We start from the raw sequence: 16,186 nt of genomic DNA on the forward strand, positions 1-16,186 counted from the left end.
CTATTCTAATGAGGTTGTATGCTCCTCGAAGGTCTAGTTTAGAAACATTTTTTGCACCCTTGATGCGATCGAATAATTCAGTAATTAATGGAATGGGGTAATGTTTTTTTACCGTGATGATATTCAAGCCTCTATAATCAATGCAGGGAAGAAGGGTTCCATCTTTCTTCTTTACAAAAAAGAAGCCAGCTCCGGCTGGAGAGGTGGAAGGTCTAATAAAACCTCTTTGAGGCTACCACCAATTATATTAAGGAAAATCTACAGTTTCGGGCAATGATAAAGGATAGACACGTCCTCTGGGAGGCCTTTTACCCGGAATTAGATCAATGGGGCAATCCCATGGACGATGAGGGGGCAACCATTCAGCATAGGATTTATTAAAAACATCAGCAAACGAAGAATACTGTGGTGGCAAAACAGAAGTATTAGAATCTGATGAAGCAAGAAGAGTCCTCAAAGGCTTGATTTGGGTAAGACATCTCCCTGTACAGGCTTTACCCCATGCTGTGATCTGAGAAGGAGGCCAATCTAGTTGTGGAAAGTGGAGAAGAAGCCATGGTAGACCGAGAATAAGTGGACTGGTGGTAAGTAATTTCCTCCCGATGAAGTGCTCCTACTTGTAAACAAAGTGGATTAGTGCAGTGCTGAATAGAACCGTTGGTAAGACGAGTTCCATCAATAGCAGTAATCATAATAGACTTCTCTAAAGGCACGGTAGGAAGAGTCAACTGTTTAACAAGATGTAGAGAGATAAAATTCCCTGCAGCTCCTGAATCCAACAAGGCAGTAGTATGAGCAGTCTCAGATGCCTAGTGTGAACTGACAGGGAATCAACAAATTTGGTCAAACGAAAAATCCGGAGTGATGAAATGCCCCTAGCCTGACTTCTCCTGAACAAGCTAAGGTCTGGTGTTTTCCTGACCGTTTAGAACAAAGTTTAAGAACATGTCCAGCATCCCCACAGTAAAGACAGAGTTTATTCTTGATTCTCCTCTCTCTCTCTTCAGGAGTTAAACGAGAAGGACCCAACTGCATTGGTTCATCCGAAACACCAGAAAGTTGAAATCGAGGAGCTAATTGAAAAGATGAACGTCTGGGACTCTCCTTTTCAGAAGACCTTCCACGGAATCTAATATCCACTCTATCACATAATGAAATTAGGGAATCCAAGGTTGCATTTAATTCTTGAAAAGACAAAGCGTCCTTGATTTTGTCGGAGAGGCCTTGCCAAAAGGTAGCTACCAGAGCTTCATCGTTCCATTGTAATTCGGAGGAGAGAGTCCGAAATTCAATAACATATTGGGCCACAGAGCGCGATTATTAATTGTGGGTGCTATAGATTTATCGCCAAGGCTGGTTGGAATTTTCTAAATGTACCCATTTTTTTTCCAAATAGGGCCCCCAACATTCCAATATCCAGACAAGCCGCAATTACAGAAACCAAAAGCCACAGGTGGTGAAAGTGACAAGAACAAGTGGGAGAGAGCAGGATAGTCTGTCAAATGTTCTGTGGGACAATCTCGATATTTGGTGACTGTTCTGCCCAATCTAAGGGGCAGGTCAAGACTGTGTACTCTTTATATACACACTGCATTCTTTATATACTACACTATGGTGCTAGCTTTCCTTCGTGAGCTTACCACACCCCCTTTAGAGGTTTAATTACGCCTCTCTAATTCCTCTGGTGGGCCTCTATCATTGTATTCCCCCTGTGGGCCCTTCATTCCCCAGTCCGACACTGCTCACTAGCCTACATAAACAGAAGTAAACCTCACACTCACAAATCATCTTCCATGTCCTTTTTCTCATCCTGCTCATTCTCACGACTGTTGGAAATGTTTCAATTAACCCTGGGTCCTGTACAAACCTCACTATCTGCTCACACTTCTTGCTCCACCCCAAAATGTTCCACTTACCCTGTACTATCTTCTCTTCCCTTCACATGTGCACTATGGAATGCTAAATCTGTAATAAACTTGCTGGCATGCACCAAGCTCTCAGGTCCTGTTACTTACCCCTTTGCTGTCTTTCTAAGCTGTCCCTGCAGTCCGCAGACTCTGCTGGTCTCAGATTTCTCTGCAGGATACTGTCTAGTCCGTCTCCACACCAGAAATCCCACCAAAACCAGTGCATGGGCGCTGCTATCTTTGATTCAGTGACCTGCTCCCTCTCAGCCAGTCAGAGTGCTGGTTCAGCTCAGCCGACCGCAACTTCTAATCTGGTGATAAGTTATTATAAATGGACTTTCTGGAGCCCTAGCCTGTTGCCAATGCAATGTTGATTCCTCAGACGCCAACCAGGTTCTCAGCCATCTGCAGTCTTTTCAGTTACTCTAGCTCAGACAGTGCAGTCTGCACTCTGGTCCAACAATCCGGTCCAGCATTTCGGTTACAGTCTGGTACAACAATCTGGTTCCAGCCTGGGGGTAAAATTATCAAGCTGCAGGAAAAAGACTAAGAGATGTAGACTATAGCAACCAATCAAATTCTAGCTATCATTTTTTTAGTACATTCTACAAAATGACAGCTAGAATCGGATTGGTTGCTATAGGCAACATCTCCACTTTTTCAAACCCGCAGCTTGATAAATTTACCCCTGGTCTTCTTTGCTAAATCTGACCACTGTCTTGCTATTCTTCACTACTTGCCAGTCTCCAGTGCCATTCATATTCGCTAGTCTCCTGAACTGACAACAATTATAATCTGTACCAGTATTTTCTCTTCCATGCAAAGGACCCTAACCAAGCCACCCATCTTTTTGCACGTAGTCACCAGTTCTGCTCCAGAGACACATCCCAGTCAGAGTACAGACAGATCCTCAGATGTGACACTTGCATCCATTCATGTTCTATTCATTTCTAAATCCCTCATCTCTATGCTATTACAGAAACCTGGCATACCTCCTTTGACACTACATCCTTTGCGGCTCTCTCCTATGGGGGCTCTCCCTCAGCCACACTCCCATATCCAGAACTTGAGAAGGTGGCATTCTGCTTTCTCCATTTTAAAAATCAAAGGGTTCCCAAGATAGCGCTCCCTGCTTTATGTCAGCCTAAATACACAATATAATGCCACTGCATTAAACATTGATATAAAACAGTTAAGTACATAAGGCGCATCAAACACAATAATCCCACTTCTCAATAAATCATGTAAGGGAGGAATCAAAGTTCATCATCAAATGTTCCTCAATCTTTCCTTGTAAAAAAAAGGGTATCTTTATAACAGTCACGTTATGATGAATATCTTTATCTGAAGAGCTGTTCGAAAATTCCTCCAGATGATAAAAAGGAGATTGTTCAAATATGTAAGAAACAGAAAATTAATGAATCAGTATGGAGCTACTCACTAGTAGTTAACACCCAGAGAAACCACTATAATGAGTGTGAATGATTGAAGGTAACACCCATAAGTGATGATGGGATACAAACAAACAAACATAAAGTACGTAATGCTATTTGGCAATAGACTTACATACACAAAGAATCCACTCTGACTGTGCGTTGTTTGTTCATATACACATTGCCCATAGGTACGTTGTAAATCAGTACATGGGGGAAATAGAAAGTAGATCTAGTGTATTACCTCTAAAACAATTTATTAAAATACATACAAAACATAACATCCTAAATAGACAATTACAGTCTAAAATCCTGGTTTAAAAGAGGCTACCGCACTCCTACCAGATAGTGAGAGACGAGTCAGCACATCAGATTTTGGTTCCGATCAAAGTCAGCTGCAATCAGTGGTTCATGTATCAAGGTGTTTGATAAAGACCCCAGAGGCGGGGTTGAAACGCGTCGGTATCACGGGACATTCTGTTTGCTACTACCGATACACGCCTCCTGGATGTGAGCCGCTTGTTACAGCTGACTGGGATCGGAACTATGGTCTGAGGTGCTGACTTGTCTGGATGTGAACCGCTCGTTCTGGACTGCGTAGAGGAGTGGTCACCACAATATAATAAGAAAACAATCAACTGGTCTGAATTGCACCAATAAATGTATCTGGACTGCGTAGAGGAGTGGTCACCACAATATAAATTAAAAACCCTGAACTTGTATGATTCGCACCAATAAATGTATCTGGACTGCGTAGTGGGGTGGCCCCGGTACCCAATTTGATACCGGGGCCACAATAAAATAAATACACCCTCAACAGGTCAGAATTCCACCAAACAAGTATCTGGACTGCGTAGTGGGGTGGCACCAGTACCCAATTTGATACCGGGGCCACAATAAAATAAATACACCCTCAACTGGTAAGAATTCCACCAAACAAGTATCTGGACTGCGTAGTGGGGTGGCCCCGCTACCCAATTTGATACCGGGGCCACAATAAAATAAATACACCCTCAACAGGTCAGAATTCCACCAAACAAGTATCTGGACTGCGTAGTGGGGTGGCCCCGGTACCCAATTTGATACCGGGGCCACAATAAAATAAATACACCCTCAACTGGTCAGAAATCCACCAAACAAGTATCTGGACTGCGTAGTGGGGTGGCCCCAGTACCCAATTTGATACCGGGGCCACAATACCTCCTCCAAGTTCCAAGTCTAGTGTTTATAACATCTTAACACTACACTAATTCTAGCACGTCAAAACCTCTTGTTTTAAATAATGACAGGGCATTTAACTTTTGATTTAATTTATGGAATTTGTTGGCATTTTCTTTTCCTTTTTGAACATGGCAAACGACTGTTGAATGGTCACATAATGCCAAAAAAATAGTTGCAAGATGGAATTGTCCTTGGGATTGTTGTTGAAATAGGACATGCACACTTTAACAAACAAATCATTTCAGCGACAGGGCCTACCAAACAACTGTGGCTGAAATGATTGGTTTGTTTGGGCCCCCACACCAAAAAAGCTATTCATCTCTCCCTGTACAAACTAAACAGGCTCTACTGAGGCAAGATGTCGTCCTCATCCTCAACCTCTGATTCCTCTCCCCCTACAGTGTGTACTTCCTCCTCCTCACACATTATCAATTCGTCCCCGCTGGACTCCACAACTACAGGTCCCTCTGTACTATCTGGAGGGCAGTGCTTTACTTCATTGAGGAATTGATTATTCATTTTTATAAACATCATTTTTTCAACGTTGTGAGGAAGCAACCTCCTTCGCCTCTCACTGACCAGGTTACCCACTGCACTAAAAAATCTTTCCGAGTACACACTGGAGGGGGGACAAATCAGGTAAAATAGAGCCAGTTTGTACAGGGGCTTCCAAACTGCCTTTTTTTCCTGCCAGTAACAATATGGACTGTCTGACATGTCTATTTGGATGGTGTCAGCAAAATAATCCTCCACAGCATCCAATGCAGCGACAGTAGACATGTCTGCAATGGTTGGCAGGTCCTTCAGTCCGGACCAGATGTTATCAGCATGCCCGCCAGCGCTTCTTTTAGGAAAACTGAGCTTTTTCCTCGCAGCCATAGATGTGGAAGAAAATGAGGGTGGAGCTGTTGGCATGTCACGGTCCTCTTCAGAGGACAATCTCCTGACCAGCAGGTCTTTGCACCGCTGTAGACTTGTGTCCGCCGGAAACAGAGACACAACATACGCTTTAAACCGAGGATCGAGCACGGTGGCCAGAATGTATTCCTCCGACTTTAAAAGAGTGACCACCCTCGGATCCTGGCAAAGCGTTCGAAGGGCTACATCCACAAGAGCTACATGCATGGTGTAATCGCAATGGTTTACCAGCTCTTCCCTCACTTTCTCCAGCTGATTCTGCAACAGCCTGATCAGGGGAATCACCTGACTCAAGCTGGCAGTGTCGGAACTGACTTCTCGTGTGGCAAGTTCAAACGGCTGGAGAACCTTGCACAACAGGGAAATCAGTCTCCACTGCGCTTGACTCAGGCGCATCCCCACTCCTTTGCCTATGTCGTAGGTGGCTGTGTAGGCCTGAATGGCCTTTTGCTGCTCCTCCATCCTCTGCAGCATATAGAGGGTGGAGTTCCAGCGCGTCACAACCTCTTGTTTGAGGTGATGGCAGGGCAGGTTCATGGTTTTTTGATGTGCCTCTAGTCTGCGGTAGGCACTGGCTGAATGCCGAAAGTGTCCAGCAATTTTGCGCGCCACCGCAAGCATCTCCTGCACACCCCTGTCACTCTCCAAATTAATGGTGTGGGCAAAACATGGGACGTGCTGGAAATTGCCCATATTTAATGCCCGCACAATGTTACTGGCATTGTCTGACACCACAAATCCCCATGAGAGTCTAAGTGGGGTAAGCCACTGGGAGATAATTTCCCTCAGTTTCTCTAATATGTTGTCAGCGTTGTGCCTCTTATTAAAGCCTGTAATACACAATGTTGCCTGCCTTTGCACGAGCAGCCATTTTGTAGATGCTGCTACTGAGGCAGCTGTTGCTGTTGCTGCGGAAGGGGATGCATCTACCCAGTGGGCTGTCACAGTCATATAGTCCTTCGTTTGGCCAGAACCACTTGTCCACATGTCCGTGGTTAAGTGGACAGTGGGTACAACCGCATTTTTTAGAGCACTGAGGACACTTGATCGTACTTCTCTGTACATCTTTGGTATCGCCTGCCTAGTGAAGTGGAATCTCGACGGGATTTGGTACCGGGGACACAATACCTCCATCAACCCTCTAAATCTCACTCCACTGATGGCGGACACCGGGCGCACGTCTAACACCAACATTGCAGTTACAGCCGCAGTTATACGCTTTGCAATAGGGTGACTACTATCGTATTTTGTGGTCATGGCAAACGACTGTTGGACGGTCAATTGTTTTGTGAAAGACTTAGCGGTCTTACGACTTCCCCTCTGGGAAGATGACCGACTAACAGCAGCAGTGGCAGTAGTAGGCGTACCGCTGCAGGATTCCTCGGATGAATCCCGTATTAAAGAGGACTCAGTCTGGCTGCTGACTTGGGCTGCAGGACTGAATCTGATGGAGATCGTGGAGGAAGTTGACGAGGAGGGTGTTGCTGGTGTGTATCCAACTGGACCACGGGATTTAGGTGTCCCTGTACCGATGACGGTCCTAGCCCCAGTTCCTGAACTAACCACTGAACTATGAAGGTTATTCAGGAGACGTATAAGGGACGATGTCCCTAGGTGGGCAAGATCCTTACCCCTGCTTATTTGAGCTTTACATAAGCTACATATGGCCATACATTGGTTGTCCGGATTTGGATAAAAATAACTCCAGACCGAAGAAGTGCATTTTTTGGTCTTCTGACCAGGCATGACGATGGGCTTTTTCATCCCATGGACATCAACTGTTTCCTTTCCTGGTGCCTCATTTACAATAACCACATCACCATTCTCATCATCAAGTTCCTCCACAGCGCCAGCTACATCATCAATAGCCTCCTCCCGAGCCACCTCTTCCCGTACAGTGATGGGAAGGTCAGGCTTGACAACCACCAACACCCTTGGACTCGCCTTGGGGATTTGTGATAATTTCTCTTTAGAAGGCCGAGTTGTTTGCTGTTTTGTTGCTGACAGCATAACTCTCTTCAATTTTTTGTAGGGGGGGGGGGAGGAGGAGGAGGGCTAAGATCCGTGGGTGAAGCTGAACCACTAGTCATGAACACGGGCCAGGGCCTAAGCTGTTCCTTGCCACTCTGTGTCGTAAATGGCATATTGGCAACTTTACGTTTCTCCGCAGATGATTTTAAGTTTCTCTTTTTGCTACTTTTACTTAACTTGGCCTTTTTGGATTTTACATGCCCTGTACTAGGAGATTGGGCATCGGGCTTGGAAGACGACGTTGATGGCATTTCATCGTCTATGTCATGACTAGTGGCAGCAGCTTCAGCATTAGGAGGAAGTGGGTCTGGATCTTTCCCTACTTTATCCTCCAAATTTTTGGTCTCCATTATATGTAGCACAAGATACTGCAGAATGTGTGAACTTGGTAATATTGCAGACAGTACCAATGGACTTATACTGCTGGATTGATTTAGCTAATTTAGTTATAATTATTATTTTAATTTATTTTTTTAGTGTGTTTTTATAACTTTTTTTGTTTTTTCTTAAAAACTTGGGAATAATGGGTAAATAACTATGCGCTTAGAAGCACAGAGCACAGGACACAGCACCACTGGACTGAACAGGACACAGCACAGGACCCAGCAGCACCACTGAACTCAGAAGGACAGAGCACAGGACACAGCACCACTGGACTGAACAGGACACAGCACAGGACCCAGCAGCACCACTGAACTCAGCAGGACAGAGCACAGGACACAGCACCACTGGACTGAGCAGAACACAGAGCACAACAGAGCACAGCACAGCACAGAACTGAACTGAACAGCACGAGATATAGCAGGACAGAGGACCACCTAACACACCCTCCCTCTACCCTGATCAATGCCCGAGTGAAGATGGCGGCGACTAGCGGGGAATTTATAGGATCCGAGTATCGCGAGATCCGACAGTGGGATTATGACGCCGAGCCTCGGTTTCAAGTTTTCATTTGGCGCCAATACCCGGATCTGTCTCGGATCCGACTCGGATTGGAAAGGTTCGGGTGGGCTCGGATTGACAAAATCCGAGTGCGCTCATCTCTAGTTTGAACACGAAGGATGAGTGAGATCCTGCTGTCTCAGCTGGTATTTGCTAGACTCACCCAGAGGCGCGGAGTCTAACAGAGTGGAAGGTATTGACCAGGGATCCCTGCAAGGAGATTTGGGCTTTGCGGCTTCCACTTTGCAGGTCGCAGCCCTCTAGGGAAGTTCCCAGTGAGACAAAACAGAGAGGTAACTTGACACAGAAGAGCAAGACCAAATGAAGGGCAGGTACATGAGTCTCTAGTAGAACACTGGTGAGGAGGAGATGATGACCCCGGACAGGGCAATCCACGGAGGGGTAGCTAGGTAGAGGTCAGTAGTATACAGGATATGCAGCAGACGATGAACCACAGCTATTACCACTTGGAAGTGGAGTGGATCAGCCGAGGTCAGCGGTGCATGCAGGATAAGTTGCGGGCATTGATCACAGCGATTACCACTATCGAGTGGAACAGGTAAGCAGAGATTAGAGGTATACCGGGTTTGCAGCAGGCAGTGAACCACAGCTATTACCACTTGGAGGTGGAACGGATCAGCGGAGGTCAGCGGTGCATGCAGGAGAAGTAGCAGGTGATCACAACGGAGAGAAGGGAGCTGCTTCAGGCCAGGTGAAGACTCGAAGAACCAGCACTGAAAGGTGAGGGGAGGAGCCTTATAAAGGAGTACTGACCAATGGCCAGATAGGCCAGGTAACACAGGTGAAGCATTGCACAGGTGCAGACTGCTGCTGACAGCATGCACAATGGGGAGAATTAAGATGTGGGCAGGTGTGCTGATCCTCGAGTGGAGATACCCAGAGACACTGTATCTCCAACTACTGCCCTATTTCTTTCCTCCACTACAAACTACTTGAGCTATTGGTGTACAACAACCTGTTTCACTTTCTTTCCTTTCACTCCATTATTGACTCAGTGCAATCAGGCTCCCCCCCCCCAGATATTCCATTAATACTGCTTTCACAAATGTGACCAACAATCTACTTACTGCAAAATCTAAGAGTCACTTCTACATACTTATCCTCCTGGATCTCTCTGCATTTTTTGACATTTTTGATCACCCTCTTCTAAATACACTTCCCTCGCTTTTGTGACACTGTTCTTTCCTTTCGCACTGCCTACCTATCAAACCAGCTTCTTTAGTGTTTCTACCTCTGGCACATCCTCCCCTCAATTCCTACTATCTGTGGGAGTCCCACAAGGCTCTGTTCTTGACCTTTACTTTTCTCACTGTACACCTCTTCTCTTGAACTGAATCACACATTCTGCTTCTAGGATCACCTCTACGCTGATGACCTGACTTCTCCTATTCTGCTTCTGCTATCTCCACATGGATGTCCCAATTCTATCTAAAGCTCAAGATGTTCAAAACAGAATTTATCATCTTCCCTCCTCCCATCGTCACCACCTACCCTCAAATCTCCCTAACCGTCTATAACACCACAATTTCCTCATTCTCCCAAGCCCGCCGTCTTGGTGTCACACTTGACTCAGCCCTCTATCTTATTCCTCACATCCAGATGCTCTCCCAGTCTTGTCGACTCCAACTTAAAAACATTGCCAGAATACTCCTTTTTCTTACCCAACTGTCACGGGAATAGTGTGTGTGAATTCAGCTTCATCCTGTTGCTGTTATATGGAGTTCAAACCATTAACTCTTTGTGAATATTCAGCTTCACTCTGCTTGCTGAAATAAAGACATTGGCTATTTATTCCTCGTGTGGATTCACCTTGATTCTATCTGCTCGTGTACAGTTTCCAGCTGTTACCACCTGTGTGGATCCTCCTCTCATCAATCTATTCCTGCCTCTCCTACTGGCAATCTGGGGTAATAGGTTGTTGTTCTGAGCCATCCACTTTCTGGAGCCATCTCTGTGTCTTGAGGTACCGACTTCAAGTTCCAGGTCTACCTCAGGTTCTGAGTTGTCCAGGGCCAGCTCCAGGCTTATTCTGTTCAGGAGGTTGCCATCCCCTGATTAGTCTCTGCCTGAGTTCTGAGTCTTCCCAGTCCCATTTGTGGTACTATATTCCTCTGAGCTTCTGAGTTCTTGGCGGTATTGAGTCTCTGGTCATGGGGTCAGGTCCTCCCTGTTCCCACGTCCAGGTTTCAGTCCATCAGGTCCAAATTCCAGCTGTTTATTCCAGTACAGAGTCCAGTCCAGTATTCCTCCTCCAAACGTCTGGTATACAGAAATAGAAGTACCCCCTATGAGCTAGACACTTATCCGGCCTCCCAGTTTCCACTACATCCCTGCCACAGCGAGCCCCAAGGGTCCAGAGACGGATCCCAGAAACCCTATTGCTGTGACAGTTTGCACTGACCATTTGCTGACTGTAGGATCAGACTCTTATAGTCTGCAGAGGAAGCTAATTGGTGGATGAGATCAGGTGTTCAGACTCATCAGGATGTTTAGCAAATGTCTCATCAAAGATGGCAGCCTCCAGTACTCTAGACAGAAGTCACACTTGTCCCAGGATAGAATGCCTCATTTGACCAAAATGGAGATGTATGGTGATATGGTACCGCTGAGTGGTGTAAATAGGACTAAGACCCAGATTTCTGACATCAACATGCTATCATCATCATCACCATTTATTTATATAGCGCCACTAATTCCACAGCGCTGTACTCACTCACATCAGTCCCTGCTCCATTGGGGCTTACAGTCTAAATTCCCTAACACACACACACACACACACACACACACACACACACAGACAGACACACACAGACTAGGGTCAATTTGTTAGCAGCCAATTAACCTACCAGTATGTTTTTGGAGTGTGGGAGGAAACCAGAGCACCTGGAGGAAATCCACACAAACACAGGGAGAACATACAAACTCCACACAGATAAGGCCATGGTTGGGAATTGAACTCATGACCCCCAGTGCTGTGAGGCAGAAGTGCTAACCACTTAGCCACCATGCTGCCCACTGCTATCAAAACTATTATCCATTCTCTGTACAGCGCTGCGGAATAGGTGGTGCTATATAAATAAATTGATGATTATGATGATGATCTACCATCTTGACTACTGCAACCTCCTGCTATCTGTCATTTCCCACTTCAATCCATCCTATATGCTGCTGCAAAACTGATTTTACTCTCTCACCTTTCCACATCTGCTACATCACTTTTCATTTCCCTTCACTGATTCCCTGTGTCCTCCAGAATCCAATTCAAATTACTCACCCATACCTACAAAGCACTTAACAACACCACTCCTTTATACATCTCAAATACTCTCTCTGGCCCTCAGTGACCAGCGCCTTGTCTCATCTCTGGTAACCACCTCTCACTCCCGCATACAAGACTTCTTCTGTGCTGCTACTCACTTCTTGATTTCACTACAATACCCAATCAGGCTTTCCCACAGCCTTCAAATCCTTAGGCTCTCTCTGAAAACCCATCTCCGTTTTAGGGCTTACTTTCTGAAAACTGTCACAATTTTCACTCTGACCACACTCCCTCTTCTTGATTTAGCTGTGCCCTCTTCCACTTAGAATGGAAGCTCTCTCATAAGAGAGCCACCCATACCCTTTGTTTTCATGTCTGCATTAATTTTTGTTTACCTTGTATGTCCTGTTCTCCCTATTGTACAGCACTGTGGAGCACTGTTGTGCCATACAAATCTACGATAATAATAATAATTACTAATAAAAAATAATCCAATCTCTTTGCAAGACTTTCTTATAACGATCATTACATTTGCTATCAGCTATGATACATTTAAGTGAATTATATAGTGACATTTGAGTTATATATATTTTATTAGTATTTGCATATTATTGTATGTGATCGCTTTCATCCTTGGTATGTTCATATGCATGTTTCCACGGTGTTCTGGTTAATCTTCGTCATTTTCTTGACATCTGGGGCAATCTGATTAGTGGGTCATTCACTGTCCCTAATCCTTCTAGAAGTCTCTCTGAGATAGATCCTCATCTGTACAGCTTCACATTGCTAGTGATAGTGGTTACATGATAGCTACCTGGTACTATACAGTCTGTTCCAGTTGGTTCCTTGCTCCTGACCCTGCATTATGGTGACTTCTGGCTTCGTTCCGTGGCTCTGCATTATTGTGTCCTCTAGCTCCGGGCCCCTGGCTCTGAATTACTGTGACTTCTGGCTTCTGATGCCTGGCTCAGCATTACGATGACTTCTGGCTCCTGATCCCTGGCTCAACATCTCCATTGGTACTGACTCATTACTGTAGCTTCTGAATTACGGTGATTTCTGACACAGACTACTCAGCTTGGATTTCAAAAACCTCTTCCTTCTGCAGCACGTTTCTCACAGATATCGCTACTACAGTTACATACACATACTAGAGAACTTACGGTTCAACATTTCTTCCATCCACACTGAGGGGCTCCAGGCCTGTCTCAGTAGTGCTGCTGTTCTTTCTGACTGGTCAACTGTTTGCATTTTTTGGACTGTGCTTTTTGGACTACAATCAACCTGTCTGCATACGTGTCTCAAGTGAACACCATTTATACCAGAGACTGTTCGCTATTGTGTCATAGATACTTCTGCATTACCAGTGTCTGTCTACTGCCAGAGATTTGGTAGTACACTGTGTATCTTCATATTTGTCTGCATATTTCTGTTTCCTGCTCAGCAATGTTTTACTATTATCCTGTGTATCATTATTGCCAATTCAGTACTGTGACTGTCGTTATTCCATGTCTGCTTCTGAATCTCAATAAACCAACTTTAACCACTACACAACCTTATTTTTCCTGTCAATGTATTCCTAACAATTATTCCCACAAATCATACCTATATTACTCTATATTATGGGCTTAAAATGTTTTTTTCCATTATGCTGCCAAAAGAAATCCCTATTTCTCCTTGGAAAAATAAATATCAAATTTACTTTCGTAGGCTACTTTACGCCCCAAACTTAAAAAAAATGATTTGGTCATGATATGGTTAAAGTTTAAGCCCAAATGAAATCTTACAAGATAAAGACAAAGAATATACATAAAAGGAATTTTATATAATGACATGTATGATATCACAATACACTTGTTACTCATTTGTATATATAGTTTTTTATTTCCCCTAAGAATGACACACCAATGTTGGTAGGATTGGCAGTATAAATACAAATATATAAAAATAGATTTAAAAACTAAATTCAGAAAATTAATTAAATTATGCTGTAAGTATGCTGCATTCCGTATTTAAGTTGATATACCAGAATATTTTTAATACTTGTTAAGTCTATCATATTTTTATATATAACTGTTTCAGGTGATTTAATTGTTGGAAAAAGTGCCTCGACTGCACTGTCAAAATGAAAAGCAAAAATGAATGACTGCTGATAATATGAATAGCATAAATGTAAATTCTTCTTTTGACCTGTAAATGAGTTTGGTCTCTTCAGGATGAAGAGCAAACCGGCGATAGTTCAGAATCTCCATAAGCATGATATATTCTATATCCTCCTTATTATAGATAACAGATTACTAACAACAGGCATGTAACATTCTGAAACATGGTAATAATAATATAGAGGGCTCAAGGCATAGTTCCTCTTCAACATGTCTCAGAATCAATCATTTAACACTTTCACTGCTGGAGTTTGATTTTGACATATTTTAGCAAATGCTAAGTAAAGTATTTGTCAAAGAATAACATTATTTTTCATTAATATTTTTTTTTTTTACGAGACTTTAAGTTGCTTTTGCTGATAAGTTGCACTGAAATGTAATTCATGAAGAAGAGAACTGTTCTTCCAGAAGAACACTTGCTTGCTATTGCTCAGTAGTAATTTCTGAACAAAGCATTGTACAGTTGCTTTGCCATGCAAATGGAGTCCTATAAAAAGTCTACAACAAAGAAAAAAATTTTTTTGCAGTGTTTTCATTATTTTTCACAGCTCTTTAAAAATAATATAACGCTCTTAATGCATTATTCAAAACATGTATTTAGTCTTTCAAATTGATTTTATTTGTTATTTTGTTTTTTTTTATATATGCACTATATTAATAATTGTATGTCTTTCCTCTGGCATTTGAAAATGACTATTTCTTGTGATGCAGGATGCTGCCATCTATGTAGAAATTTTATATCGATTTCAAATTCAGTAACAATTTCATTTTCTGGAGGAATAAGTCAGACTATTAAATAATGTATAACATACCAATATTGAAAGAGTGAAAATGTGCAAGAATGTGTGGTTTCTCTATGTAGGAATTCATCTTTTAGTTATGTGGTTTATATGTAGAACAAATAAAGAGCTTAATGTATTCTTTCTTGTGCTGTGAGACCATTGATTTTGATATGCCAGAAGTAATTCATGTTTTTTTATCCTCTCAGCTGGATTTCCGCCATCCCCTATAACAAGGATACCAGAGAAAGAATAACAGTAATTGCAGAAGATACGGAACGTGGCAGACAGGTTGCAAGTCACCAACCTCATTATTATTTTATTAACCTTTATTTGTATAGTGCCAACATATTACACAGCTCTTTACAGAGAATGTTTAACCATCAGTCCTTTTCTCAATGGATTTTACCATCTAAATTCTCTACCATACACACATTAACCTGCTACTATGTTTTTGGTGATTTTTTTTGGATGGTGGAAGAAAAAAATCACAAACTACACATACAAACTTAATCTAAATAGTGCCCTGGTCAGAATAGAAATCATGGCCACAATGCTGTGAGGCAGCAATACTAACGACAGTGCCACCATGCTACCCATATTATTATTATTATCATTTATTTGTAAGGCGCCACAAGATTTCCGCAGCGCCGTACTCAGTACAAACAGTAGACTATACAGGGTGAAACAGTACAGAACAATAAATAAAAATACCAATACTTCAGAAAATCCAGTCAGGCTGCTGCAATAACCACGGAGCAGAAGAACAGGTGAGGAGACAGGAGGGAAGAGGGCCCTGCTCATGTGAGCTTACATCCTAAAGGAGGGTAGACAGAAACAGGCACAAGGGGAGCCAGAAGAGAGAAGGGAGAGCGAGTGGAGGAGGTGAGGTGGTTAAGTAGATGGTTGGTAGGCTTTGCGGAAGAGGTGAGTTTTCAGTGCACGTTTGAAGCAGCACAAAGTAGGAGAGAGATGGATGGAACGAGGGAGGTCGTTCCAGTGAAGGGGGGCTGCATGGGAAAAGTCTTGGATTCTGGAGTGGGAAGAAGTGATAAGAGAGGTGGAGAGGCGGCGATCATTGGCTGAGCGCAGGGAGCGGGCCAGAGTGTATATGGAGAGGAGGTTAGAGATGTAGGGGCAGTAGAGTGGGAGAGAGCCTTGTAAGTGGTGGTGAGGAGCTTGAAGAGGATTCTATAGGGGAAGGGAAGCCAGTGTGGCGAGGCAGAGAGGGGAGGCAGAGGAGGAGCGGTGTGAGAGGAAGATGAGTCTTGCAGCCGCGTTGAGTATAGAGCGGAGGGGGGAGAGATTGGAGTGGGGGAGGCCAGTGAGGAGAAGGTTGCAATACTCCAGGCGGGAGATGATGAGTGCGTGGATGATAGTTTTGGTGGTATCTGGAGAGAGGAAGGGACGGATGCGGGCGATGTTGCGTAGTTGGAAGCAACATGACTGGGCAAGGGAAAGAATGTGGGGGGCAAAAGAGGAGATGGTGATGTTGTTGACGACAATAGAGAGG

This window comes from Mixophyes fleayi, chromosome 2, assembly GCF_038048845.1.
Source record: "Mixophyes fleayi isolate aMixFle1 chromosome 2, aMixFle1.hap1, whole genome shotgun sequence".
NCBI lineage: Eukaryota > Metazoa > Chordata > Amphibia > Anura > Limnodynastidae > Mixophyes > Mixophyes fleayi.